Below are 14,852 nucleotides of genomic sequence, written 5' to 3' on the forward strand. Positions count from 1 at the left end.
AAAATTCCAGTCTCCAAAGGATAAAGTAAGATCAAGGGAACTATGCCTCAGTCACAGTGAGTGAATGACTGTAAACATGGGAGTGGCAGGGCCATTTCTGGGGTCTCCTCAGGTTGTCACTGCGGCTCACTCTGAGCAGTCCACCCAGGACAATCAGCCCGGTTTTGCCAGGAATTTGAACCCACACAGCTGTAAAATGAGAAGTAGCCCTTCAGGGTGACCCCACGCAGGAAGGCAGGAAGAAGGGGAGAGCTCACCAGTCAGGGCTTTACCCAAGATTCGCAGTGTGGGCAGCAGCAGGAGAGGAGGGGCTGTGGCTGCCCGACAGGAAGTCACCATAAAGCTCTACACATAAACAGTCACAGAAGGTGTAGCAGTGCTTATCCAAGGGAGCAGCCAGTTAAGGATCTCTGGGAGTTGACGTTCTAACCTTTTAAGAACACACAAGAGAAATTTCAGCTGATCACGGAAGAGCTGATTTCCTCATCAACCTGTTTACAAGGCTTCCCCCAGGTCCATGTCACTCCAGCTCTTCCCACAACTCTGATCTACTTACATGTTATAGGCATGTGTGCATTTTGTCGAAGAAAATTAAAGTGGGTGACAGCAGCAAAGACCAATAGTAGCATGTAGGTGATTCAATAGATAGGCTGCACAAGGCTTGCAGACAAATACATCTCCCATTTTTCTTGAATTAAGCTACAACAGTTGCTGGGAAATTCAGAACAAGGCACTTCTCACCCAGGCTTCTGAAGGATTTAAATTAGTAAAGTTCTTAAATAAAGGATATTATAAAAATGAAATGTATTTAAGAAAATGACTGCTATGAACAAATGCTTGATTTCAGTCAAGCCAGGTAGCCTCAGCCAGACCTCTCTTTTTCCCAGGCGCCTGATGAACCCTCCCCAACAAGCAGAGTGGAAGGGGTGCAGGCCAAGCAGTGGGCCTCCTGTTAGCACTTGGGACCAATGTTTGTCTGTTGCACCTATTTCCCCACTCTCCCTTTGCCTGGATTACTGTGGTAGTCTTCTAACTGGGCTTCAAATCTGTTCTCATAGCAGCCAGCCTGACCCTCTCAAAATGCTGCAGTGGCTTTCCATCTCACTAGGAATAAAACCCTAACCCTCACCTTGGCTGACAAGGATCCACTTGAGCTTGTCCCCAGTACCTCTCTGCGCTCACCCACCTGCCTCCCTCCAAACAGCTTCTGGACTGTGCTTCCAAGAGACCACGACAGACCACGACAGCTGGGCCTCGGAGTCTTGGCTCTCACTCTTTTCTCTGCCTGGGAAGACCTACCCTGAGATTACCATATGCCTGCTCCTAAGTCACCTTGTCGAAAGGTCCTTTCCTGAGCACTTGTTCTGAACCAGCACCACCTGCTGAAACTCTCCAGCCTCTTTACCTGCCATTCTTTTCACAGCACTTATCACTTGACATATCTACTTATTTATGGTCTGTCTTCTCACTAGAGTCCACTTTTTTTGTGTACTGGAACCATGCCTGGCTGGTATGCACTCAAAAAAAAGTATGAATGAATGAATTCATGTACATGGATGCTCTCCTTGTCCCTGATTTGCAGTTGGCTAGAGGGCAAATCATTTACTTATAGGTCTGCAAACAGAACAGAGCAGAAGCCTGAGCACCAGCCCATGAGCACAGTGGTTGGACAACAGACCCAGAGTGGGTTATGGGTAACTGGAGAAACACTAGGGCTGAAAAGGGATATTAGTGCCCCAGAAGTGGGGTGCGCACAGCAGTTTGGACAGATCAGTTGATGAAATAGGTGTTTAATGAGTATTTTAACAATTCAGAGAATGCATGTTTACTTTTTAAAATTTTCTTGATGGGGAATGCAGCCTAAGCAGCCAGAGTGCTGTGATCAGCTCGAGGTACAGAGGGAAGTCAGAGTAACTAAGAAAAACAAAACCACATTCAGTGATTGTTAGAATTTTCCAAATAAACAATATTCTGGGACGTGTCCTCAATTCAGGACAAAGAGCATTCAGGGTTTATGATCCTGACACAATATTTTTATTTCTTTTTTTGTTATCTCTTTCTCATTGTGATTATGTGATTATCATGAAGAAAATCCACAAACATTCTAGTGTAATGTTTTGTGTGGTTGCGATAAGCTCTGTGAAACAAGGGCTTTTATCTGCTTTATCTTCACCCCAAAATATGTGAGGAAACAAAGGGTGATTGTCCTGAGCAGTGCCTCTCTGGGCCCACCTGACAGGTGGAGAATTGCATGTGGCCAGAAGCTCCTTTGCCCGCTGCATGGATGGTTGTTACCAGCCAGTGGAAAGTCCCGTTTCACTCTTTTAAACAAGTGAAAGTGGAGGCTGCAGATGCCTCCTCGCTCCCCTGCCCTGGCCTCTGTGACTTCCGTTTCTACTGGTTTTTCCTTACTGCATACCAGCCACACCAGCCTTCTGCTATTCCTCGGATACCCCAGATTTTTTTTTAATTAGAAACGATATATATTGTTTCCTGTTAAAATAGGGCACTCTTATGAGAAACAAATGTGCAAAAAGAACATTCCTGTGTTTTCTCACTTATCCCAGCAGACCTGGACTGTTGATTCCAAACCTTCCTCACTCTGTACAGGGGAAGGCTCTCCACCTACTCCCAGGAAATTAGGCTACTCTAGTTTTAACTTCGATTACTCGCATGCATGAAAAACATCAAAACCCAACTGTTAACAGGCTACCTGTCCCTAGGCACACAGGCCCAGTCCACTTGGATAGACAGACAGATGTGAGCCTCAAGTCCACAACCCCCTGTGCAGGCCAGGATTAGAGGTACCCTGGTAGTCAAGTGGGTGCTGCTGGCTAGGGATCGAAGAAGACCCCAGCTCCTGGTCAGCTGGCTGAAAACATGCAGCCTCCAGTGAGAGGCTGAGATCCCTCCTTTTTTTTTTTTTTAATAACTTTTATGTATTTATTTATTTTTGGCTGTGTTGGGTCTTTGTTGCTGTGCATAGGCTTTCTCTAGTTGCGGCGAGTGGGGGCTACTCTTTGTTGTGGTGCGTGGGCTTCTCATTTTGGTGGCTTCTCTTGTTGCGGAGCATAGGCTCTAGGCGTGTGGGCTTCAGTAGTTGTGGCACGCGGGCTCAGGAGTTGTAGCTCATGGGCTCTAGAGCGCAGGCTCAGTAGTTGTGGTGCACGGGCTTAGTTGCTCCGCGGCATGTGGGATCTTCCTGGAACAGGACTTGAACCCGTGTCCCCTGCATTGGCAGGCGGATTCTTAACCACTGTGCCACCAGGGAAGCCCTGAAGTCCCTTCTTAGCAAGGAATATATGGGTGAAGTAGGGCACCCATCTGGCCACAAAAGGTATCTGGTCTAGAAGCTCCGTAAATTCTCTTGTGATCCCTTAAACCGACAAAAGCGAATTCAAGTTTGAAAATGGCACATCAAGTTATACGAAGTAGAGAATGTCATTAAGGCAAGGGTCTCATCATGTCCTCACACAGACTCTGATCCCCCCCTCCCCCTCAGGACCACTGCTCCTTGCAGGCAACAGCTTCCAGCGTCCAGAAGCCTTGAGCAGCCTTCAGCATAACAAGTTGGGGGTGGCCCAACCCCACATTCTCAAGGCTTGCTCCCTTCCTGTAAATGTAACATTCTAGGTGTTCCCTCTGTGATCACCCTATCTAAATGTCTCTGCCCTTCTAACACATACACACACATACGCACACACATGCACACATTCCTTACCCCCTTCCCTGGTTTGGCTTTCTCCTGAGAATGTCTGTCTTGTAACATACTATGTATCTTTCCTTTTTATTTGCCTTATGATCCCCCCATTTCCCAACAAGAAGTATACTTGTGTTTTTGTCTCATTGCTACACACTTAGTATCTAGAACAATGCCCAGGGAGTGATTAATAAGTCCTCACTAAACACCTGTTGACTGCCAGAGTGCAGGGATCCCAGGAACTTTGCTTTCCTTCCCATCTGAAGTATGGTAGTATGCTGTTTACTCACTGGCCATGCAGATGCTTAAAAGAAGATGCTCTAAAGCCATGCTTATCGATCCCCTGAGGAGTTTGAGCTGCCCCAGCCCAGTCCCAATCCAGTGCTGGTGATGGTGACCTCAGTGGTAAATGATGCACCAGGGATTCTGGAGAAATGAGGACCTAGAGACTCACTCCTTGCAAATCCTGGTCAGATCTGTTTTAGGGTGTCTGGCTGAAAACCCTGGGAAGAGATTGGCTAACGTGTGCTAAAGGGAATCTGCTAGGTGGGCATGGAAGCAGAAGACCAAGAAAGGCTGGAGGGTCTCACCAGGAAAGGACACAGGGAGGGAGAGCGACCGACAAGCAGGGCTGATCTCCCTTGGCCTCCCCCGCCTTCAGTCTGCGCCTCGCCCGCTGCCTCACCCGATGAAGCTCTGAGGAGCTGCTGGTTGACCAAGCTCAGCTCACAGGCCACTGGGGCCTGTCCTGGAACAGGGAAAGAAAAGAGAAATATAGTGCCTGCCACATGTGTGATTTTAAATTGTCTAGTGCCACATTTAAAGAAGTACAAAGAAATGTGAGAAATTAATTTTAACAATATATTTTATTTAACCTAATATATCCAAATATTATCATTTCAACACGTAATCAATATAAAAAATCACCAGTAAGATATTTTGGATATCTTTGGGGGCACTTTCCCCCCCAAAATCCAGAGTATATTTTACATTTACAACACATCTCAATTTGGAAGCTAACTTTTCAATGGAAATACTTGAACTGTAAAAAGTTAACTGTCTGTGGGTTTCATATAATTTATAGTTGAAAAAGTAGATCCACATACTTGAATTGTTCCAAACACATTTATAACTTTTCAAAAACTGAATTGAGCATCAGTTTTTAAACTTGAAGAAATTAATTTAAATGAAATTAAAAATTTAGTTTCTCAGATACATTTCAAGTGTCCAGCAGTCACACGTGGCCAGTGGCTACTGTCCTGGCCAGGAGGTTCCTGAGACACCGACCCGCCAATCACACTCAGTGCAGGAAAGGCCTTGAGGCATTAGATATGGAGAACAGATGCTGAGCAGCCAAAACCACTGTTTACTACTGTAGCTAAGGGAAGGTAGTGTTTTTATATCTTCTATGCTTTTGTCTGGTGCAGGAAAAAGTTAACTCCAGTGCATTTCCTGTATTTCGAAAAAAACAAACAAACAAAACAAACTCAAATGACAGGAACTGCTAAGCATCTCTAGTTTACCAAGGGTCCTGTGGTAAACAATTCCTGAAGATCATGTGAGGGAAAATTGCTGTTTGTTGAGGGTAGTTGGGGTTTCCAAGTAGGAAAAAGGCTTGGCTCTAATACACGGAAATAGAAGGGTGTAAACTCAGTCTCTTGAGATCACACAGTTGATTTGTGAGCAGAGTCCTCCCCACTTGGTGGAAATTAATGATGATCTTGTCATGGGAAATGGAGACAATACTTTTTATAAAATTCAAGCTGTGATCATCAATTATTCTCTCCCAACCCATCCTCTGCAAATTGTTTATGATGAGGTTTTTGGCTTGAGGGAAGATCGCTCCCAAATGGATTACTTGCTGCATTTCATTCCATTTAGTCCATCACAACTCCTGTTATCTGTCTCCAAGATGCCAAACAAACTTTCTACTACTCAGGGACTAAGCCATGAATGCAGCTGGAGGGACGGCCCACTCATCAGGTGTGGATGTTCAGTGCCTACAAGGGCAGGCTCCCTTCTCCCAGTGCTGAGAGCACACAAGCCTCCATTCACAGCCAGCTCTCACAGGTGACCTCAGGCCAGACCCACCCAGACCTATGGACCCTGGCGGTCTCTCTGACCATTTTGCCTGAAGTTAGATTTAAATTCCAAATCCATTTGAAACCTCTTTGCAAGAAGTCTCCTGCCAACCCATCAAGACAGCTGGACCAAATCCCAAAGGAGTAAATAATTTGACAGGCAAGCGCATAATATGTTGCGACCCTCACGTACTTAGTTAATGATTTTATTTGTTCTTTTTTAACCTCTCTTTTGCTGACAAAGTTTGAAAAGCCATCCAGAAGAAAAGAGAGGCAGAAGCCACCAGTCACAGAAGCTTTGCCATTTGCTCCAAGTGGAGCATGAGTGCTGAGGGAATTAAAATAGTTCCTTCCTATTCAGCGTTGCTGCCTCATGATTCCTTAAAGTATTAAATCAAAAGGACTTTGTATTTATATCTAGATGAAGCAACACATTAGACCAACTGGAATTGAGAGAACACCAGATTAACTTTAGAGCCGAGGCGGAGAACACCCTCGTCCCAGGCAATTCCCCCAGTCCTTCCTGAGTGCCCGTGGGGATGCACTTGCCCACAGACCCATGTTGTCCTTGCCCTCAGGAGGTCTTTCAGCCAGCTGACAACTCCCTTAACCTAAAAATCCCACCCATATCTACAAGAAAATGCCAGGTTTTCATCAATCACAATCTTGAGAAAATAAACTGGTACTTACGTGGAAAACGTTGGAAAATATTTTTAGAATTTCTAAGATCCCATTTCCACTGTAGAAAGTTGAGGACAGTGCACAAGATGAGTCTGAAGCAACTTCAGCTGAAGGACCTAGAAGCAGGAAGCAAAAGAGGATCACAGGTGGGATTTCTCCTCATTTGGGACCTCTAGTCCCAGCCCCAAACCTCAGGGGATCAGATTCTGAGCAGCTGGCACTGTTGAAAATATTGGGTTGGCCAAAAAGTTCGTTTGGTTTTTTTCTGTAACATCTTATGGAAAAAACCCAAAAAACCTTTTTGGCCAACCCAATACCTAGATGTCAGAGGAGACCGCCCTGGAACAGGAATTTGTAATTTTGTAAACAGCCCACGCAGCACTGGCTCAGACCCAGCCCGGGGCTCTATTAATGCCAATTGGCAAAAGTTGCTGTTTGCTGTTACCATCAATTTTATACCACATGAATTTGGGTTTTTTTAATTGTGAAAAATGGATTTATACAAGCACAGTTCAATTCATTCACCAAGTACTCATTGAATGCTTGTTATGTTCTAGATATAATACTAAATTCTGGGGGATATAAGATGGACAAGACAGACATAATCCCGGCACACACAAAACTTACTTCTTATGGGGAGATGGTCAAGTAAATACAATGATTTTATTAGTGGAGTCCATGATATCAGGGGGTCACTGGAGGTTCCCAGACCTTAAGAACAAGAGGTGTGGGAGAAATGTTCTGGGTGGAACAGAACATACGGGAAGGTTTGGGGGAAAAGGCTGGCAAGCTCTAGAAACTGAGAAGTTCACTATTTTTGGAATGATACAGAGAAAGTAGGAGAGAGGATGCCAGAGAGAGAAGGAGTTGGAGTATGAAGGGCTGCAGGGCCAAAGACGAGCCACTGGACTTGGTCCCGAGAGCAGTGAGGAGTCACGGAAGGGCATTGAACATGGGATCAAAAAGGTCATACCTGGTTTTAGAACTGTTGCTCCATGAAAAATGTACTGGACTCAGACCATGTTAGAAGTCAGACACCAGGTAGGATCCTGTTGCCCTGAACCAAGGCAACTTGTTGGAAGGGTTCACAATGGGGAGACAGACTGGATATAGACCCTAGAGATATTTAAGGTGTAGAAGAAACAAAACGCAGTTAATTGAAAGCGACATGGTGAGAAAGAGGATGAAATCAAGGACGATGTTCATGGCTTGGTGTGGCAACTGGCTAGGATTGAATGTTCACTCTTTTATTTAATGGATTTTATAAGTTTTATTTTTCACTTTAAACGTTTGATGTAGCTGGGATATACATGCATGTAAGTAAATGAGGTAGGGCCACTCTGTGGATCATTTCTTATACGGGGGTGGAGGGGAGGGTATCTATATGAGGGCTAGCCAGTTGCTTGATTAATCCATTTCTCCTCTCTCACCCCCCCACACACATGTCTAGTGGAAAGGCCATCTTTACCACATGCTGTCTATCATGTACTTGGACTGAGAGTTTGTTTGCTTCTGTTGACCTTTTGTTTGCAGTGCCTATGCCACACAGTTTTAATTTTCTGTAGCTTTTTAATATATTTTAAAATCTGGTTGAGCAATTCGTTATCCAATTTCTTTCTTGTAGTTCTATAGTATTCTCACAAGTGAGCCATAAAATCATTTTGTTGGGATTTTGACTGAGATTGCATTGAGTTTACTTTAGGGACAACTGACACCTCTAAAATATCGAATCATCCTCCCCAGGAATAAGACCTATTCCTACCTATTCCATAATTCCTCTATGTCCCTCAGTAGAGGGCTAGTCTTCATAGAAATCTTGCACATTTCATGTTAAAGTTATTCCTAAATATCTTGTTCCTTTAGTTGTTGTGGATAATATTTTTTCTATTGTATTTCCCACACTGTTTGAATGTACAAAATCTGCTTTTTTACCTTTTTAAAAAATTGAAGTATAGTTGATTTACAGTGTTGTGTTAGTTTCTGCTGTACAGCAAAGTGACTCAGTTATACATATATATATTCTATTTTCATATTCTTTTCCATTAGTTTATTATAAGATATTGAATATAGTTCCCTGTGCTTTACAGTAGGTCCTTGTTGATTATCTATTTTATAGATAGTAGTGTGTATAAGTTAATCCCAAATTTCTAATTTATACTTCCCCTGCCCCTTTCCCCCTCAGTAACTATAAGTTTGTTTTCTGTTTGTGAGTCTATTTCTGTTTTGCAAATAAGTTCATTTGTATCATATTTTAGATTCCCTATATGTGATATTTTTATTTGTAAATAAGTTCATTTGTATCATATTTATTTATTTTAAGATTTTATTTTGATGTGAACCATTTTTAAAGTCTTTATTGAATTTCTTACAATACTGCTTCTGTTTTATGTTTTTGGGTTTTTTTTTTTTTGGCTGTGAGGCATGTGGGATCTTAGCTCCCTGAGCAGGGATGGAACCCACACCCCCTGCCCAAATTGGAAGGCAAAGTCATAACCACTGGACCACTAGGGAAGTCCCTATCATATTTTAGGTTCCACATATAAGTGATATCACTTAGTGTGATAATCTCTAGGTCCAGCCATGTTGCTGCAAATGGCACTATTTCATTCTTCTCTATGGCTGAGTAGTATGCCATTGTAGGTATAGATATGTACCACATCTGCTTTATCCATTCACCTGTAGATGGACATTTAGGTTGCTTCTATGTCTTGGCTATTGTAAATAGTGCTGCTATGAACATTGGGGTGCATGTATCATTTTGAATTAGAGTTTTATCCAAATATATGCCTAGGAGTGGGACTGCCATATTGTATGGTAGCTCCATTTTTTAGTTTTTAAGGAATCTCCATACAATTCTCCACAGTGGCTGCACCAATTCACATTCCCACCAACAGTGCAAGAGGGTTCCCTTTTCTCCACACCCTCTCCAGCATGTATTGTTTATAGACTTTTTGATGATGGCCATTCTGACCAGTGTGAGGTGGTACCTCATTGTAGTTTTTTTTTTTTTTTTTTTTTTTTTTAAAGGTCTTCTTTTTTTTTTTTTTTTTTTTTTACTATTTATTTATTTATTTGGCTGCACCAGGTCTTAGTTGCGGCATGTGGGATCCTCCCGGACTGGGGCACGAACCCGTGTCCCCTGCATTGGCAGGCGGACTCTCAACCACTGCGCCACCAGGGAAGCCCCTCATTGTAGTTTTGATTTGCAATTCTCTAATAATTATCAATGTGGAGCATCTTTTCAAGTGTCTGTTGGCCATCTGTATGTCTTCTTTGGAGAAATGTCTATTTAGGTCTTCTGCCCATTTCTTGATTGGGTCATTTGTTTCTTTGATATTGAGTTGTATGAGCTGTTTTTATATTTTGGAAATTAATCCCTTGTTGGTTGCATCATTTGCAAATATTTTCTCCCAGTCTATAGGTTGTCTTTTCATTTTGTTTATGGTTTCCTTTGCTGTTCAAAAGCTTATAACTTTAAGTTCCATTTGTTTATTTTTGCTTTTATTTCTATTGCCTTAGGAGACTGACCTAAGAAAACATTGGTACAATTTATGTCAGATAATGTTTTGCCTATGAGTTTTATGGTGACATGTCGTATATTTAAGTCTTTCTAGGAGTTTTATGGTGACATGTCGTAAGCCATTTTGAGTTTATTTTTTTGTATGATGTGAGGGAGTGTTCTAACTTCATTGATTTACATAAGACTGTCCAGCTTTCCCAATACCACTTGCTGAAGAGACTGTCTTTTCTCAATTGTACAGTCTTGTCTCCTTTGTCTAAGATTGATTGACAGTAGGTGTGTGGGTTTATTTCTGGGGCTCTCTAGTCTGTTCCATTGATTCATATGTCTGTTTTTTTCCCAATACCACATTGTTTTGATTACTGTAGCTTTGTAACTGTCTGAAGTCTGAGAGTGTTTTGCCTTCAGCTTTGTTCATTTTCCTCAGGGTTGCTTTGCCAATTCTGGGTCTTTCGTGGTTCCATATAAATTTTAGGATTATTTGTTCTAATTCTGTGAAAAATGTCCTGGGTAATTTGATAGGGATTGCATTAAATCTGCAGATTGCATCTGTAGTATGGCCATTTTAACAATATTAATTCTTCCAGTCCAAGAGCATGGGATATCTTTCCATGCTTTCCATAAAAAAGCAGCTTTTTAAAAGTTTTGGTTTTACTGATTTTTAATTTCCCTTTAATATGTATTGAGTTGTTAATTTCGTTTTTATTTTTAATCAAAGGTGTACATGTCTGAGTTCAACAGTCAAATCACTGTTCAAAGCTAGTCATGAAAACATCAGTGGTTCCTCCTACCCCCCCTTCCAACATGCTAACTTCCTATTCCCGTAGGCAAACACTTTAAAACTTTTAAGCTAATTGATAAACATGGCTATCTACTTCTAAATAATGCAAGTATGCTACTACTCATCTCCCAGTTTTTATTTTGAAAAATTTCAAACCTTCAGAAAAGTTGCAGGAAGAGTAAAATGAACAGCCAAATATCCTTATCTAGATCTACATTCCTTTCTCTTTCTCTCCCCCTCTCTCTCCCTCTCTCTGTGCTATTTGACAGTTAGTTGCAGACATCATGTCATTTATCCATAAACAATGACTACACTTGGGGAATTTGATCTGGATAAAATACTATTATTCATATATAGTCTGGTATATTGCTAATCCTTGATTTTTTTCTAGTTTAGCCATTATTCAGTTGTCTTTCATCTTCTCCCCTACCAAACTTACACTCCCTCACACATCCTTCCTGCATTTCCATTCTCCCAATATAATCATGGTGGCATTATAATTATGTGAGTACCAGTCAGAATCTTACAGGTCATATGTACAATGTAATTTTGCTGTCCAATTCTTTTAAACTTTTCCTCAGGTACATCAACCTCCTTCCTCTTACAATGTTCAAACACGTAGGTTTTCTATCAGTTTCATCTTCTTGAAGAATTTGTTCCCTGAGCCTCTGGTCTGCTCTGGCCTGTTCCAGTCTGGTCATGCTCTAAGTCAGCTGCAAGCTGTTGCCTTACTTTAGGATCTCTTTTCACCACCATTTGGAGAATCCCACCTTGCTTTCTTGGCTACCCAACTTTGGTGGAAAACATCCTTCAGGAGCTTCTTACAAAACATTCATGGGAGGTAAATCTGAGACCCTGTGTATTTGGAAATGTCTTAATTTCCCCCTCTTCATTTAATTGGCAGTGTGACTGGATCTAGAATCCTAGGCTGGGAAATCATTTTCCTTTAGGCTTTTGAAGGCATCACCTCCTTGTCTTCTAACATTCAGTGTTATTGAGAAATCCAGGCTATTCTGATTCTTGTTCCTTTCTGAGAAATGTTCTCCCCTTCTCCTGCCACACCCTGGAAGCTTATAGGAAATTCATGTTTCCATATTGTAAAATTTCACAATGACATGAATGTGTCAGGGTTTATTTTCATCCACTGGGCTGGGCACTGGGAAAGTTTGACTTTTTGATTTTGTTCTCTGCTCATTTTAGTTAGCTCAGGATGCTATAACAAAATACCATATACTGAGTGGCTTAAACATACTTTATTTCTCACAGTTATGTAAGCTGGAAGTCCAAGATCAAGGCACAGACAGATTCAGCATCTGTTGAGGGCTGTTTCTGGTTTCCAAATACTGCATTCTCACTATGTTTTCAGTTGGCAGAAAAATCTTGAAAGAGCTCTCTGGGGTCCCTTTTATAACAGCACTAATCCCATTCATGAGGGCTCCACCCTAATTCCATCATCTTGAAGATTAGGATTTCAACATAAGAATTTGGCGGGGGGGGGGGGCAGGGAACACATAGATTCAGTCCATAACATCTACTTTAAAAAACTAGTATCTGTTCCTGGATCTAGATTTTTTGGATAATGGGCCTCCTGGGCTGGGCCTCTTGCTTAACTTTTATTCCTGTTTTTCTATCTCCATCTTTTTACTCCGCTTCTTAAGGAAATTTCCTCAACTTTATCTCTCAATGTCAACTTTGTCTCTCATGGTTTTTCATTTCTGCTATTTTAATTTTTTAAAATGTACAAGACCTGGTTTTAATTCTCTGAATAAAAGTATTTTTTAAGTGGCATCCTGCTGTATTGTGGATGCAATGTTTATCTCTGAGGGTATTAACTAACAACAGCTTACTTTTCCAATGTTTTCTTCTTCCTTCTTTGTTTTCTCCAAATTGCCTTTTTTCCCCCTGTTTTGGCCTCTTCCATGCTTCTACATTCCTGCCTGGAGGTGTGCATTTGTCAGTATTCAATGTAATAAGGTCTGAATGCAAAGGTTTTCTACCATGCCAAGCTGTTCTAGGACAGTCCTGGTCACATGAAGAGTGTGGTATCATCCAGCTCTGAGCAAATGATAAAGTTTTCTGCTCTAAACTCAAGGGGTGCATAAATACCCTGAACTCATCTTGCTTGTTTTAGAGCTAACAAGATTGTCTCTGGCCAATTCTTGCATTTAAAGCCAGAGGATATGCTCCATTTCTTGTCTTGGAATGCTGGGGCTGTTTGGAGTCCTGTACAATATTAGTGTGTTAAGGGTGGGGTTTGAGCTTAAGTATCTAAATTTAGGCACAACCGAATATTTGTAGAATTACTTCCATATGACCTTTTTTTCTGAAGATAAATGACTCATTTCTTCAAGGACTCAAGCCACACAACTTCATAAGCCTTTCCCTGAAATAAAGAGATTGAGGACATGGGGTTCCTCTTCTCCTGCTCACAGACATTGCCACACTTGACAGGGGCCAGGGAATGAGGCAAATATTCCCTCACAGATATTGAATTTTATTATATGCCATTGGAGAGTAACTGAAAATTGTCAAAAATTTATACACAGTAATCACATAACCTTGTTTTTGTTTTTGCGGTACGTGGGTCTCTCACTGTTGTGGCCTCTCCCGTTGCGGAGCACAGGCTCCGGAGGTGCAGGCTTAGCGGCCATGGCTCACGGGCCCAGGCGCTCCGTGGCATGTGGGATTTTCCCAGACCAGGGCACGAACCCGTGTCCCCTGCAATGGCAGGTGGACTCTCAACCACTGTGCCACCAGAGAAGCCCCACATAACCTTGTTATGAAAGCCATACACCTTTTCAGTGTTGGAAAATATAGGCATACGGGACTTCCCTGGTGATCCAGTGATAAAGAATCCGTCTTCCAATGCAGGGGACACAGGTTCGATCCCTGGTCAGGGAACTAAGATCCCATATGCCATGCGGCAACTAAGCCCAGGTGCCACAACTACTGAGCTCTCACGCCTCAACTAGAGAGCCTGTGTGACGCAAACTACAGAGCCCTTGCGCCCTGGAACCCACACACCACAACTAGAGAGAGAAAACCCGTGTACCACAACTAGAAAGAAGCCCATGCGCCACAATGAAAGATTCCGTGTGCCACAACTGACCCGACGCAGCCAAAAATAAATAAATTAAATAAGTAATAAAAGAAATCTTTAAAAATATATAGGCATAAACATTAATTCTTTGTATGTATAACTGAGACTTTCCATTAACAGTTCTGAGGCCTTTATCTGCTCTTACAAAGTCATTTCCCTAAACTGGGGCTTTGTAAAATGATGGAAATGTACACATTTTCTTTTGTAAGCCATATAGAAAAACAAACTTTTTAAACCGGCCACCCTATGTCCTGTATTCGTGGGGATCTGGAGCCCACAGTAACCCAGCCTCACCTTTTACTCCCTGAATTTGGAAGTTATGGATGGTCCAGATGTGAAGTTCTTTGCTCTAAATGCTAGATGATATTTTAAACAACGTATGCAGTAAACACTAGCAATAGGAAAGTGCTGATGAGCAGGATAGAGTCCTGGGTTCCCATGGTGGAGGATAGAAAGAGTCTGTTTCATGATAAGTCCAGTTATTTGTGAGACAACAGTATCAAAATTCTTAGAAGTCATCTAGCACTGGGGTTAGAGAGGGACTGAGTTCTCTTATATAAAATATGTGCCTTTATACATTTTTGCATAGACTGCTTATCTTTTTTGTTTTCTTTTTAAAATTTTATTTATTTTAATATTTATCTTTATTTATTTATTTGGTTGCACCAGGTCTTAGTTGCGGCTCGCCAGTTGCTTAGTTGTGGCATGCAAACTCTTAGGTGCAGCATGCATGTGGGATATAGTTCCCTGACCAGTGATCGAACCTGGGCCCCCTGCATTGGGAGTGCAGTCTTAACCACTGGGCCACCAGGGAAGTTCCGGCTCATATTATCTTTTATGAGATTCTTAACAGTGAAATATTACCTGACCAGACCAACCTAGGCATTTTATTTTATTATTATTATTTTTTCAACCTAGGCATTTTAGAGAAGAAATCTATGCCCAAGATCAGAATCCCAAGCAGGGCAGATTCTACCTGTTAAGGTAGT

This window comes from Stenella coeruleoalba, assembly GCF_951394435.1.
Source record: "Stenella coeruleoalba genome assembly, chromosome: 5".
In the NCBI taxonomy this organism is placed as follows: domain Eukaryota; kingdom Metazoa; phylum Chordata; class Mammalia; order Artiodactyla; family Delphinidae; genus Stenella; species Stenella coeruleoalba.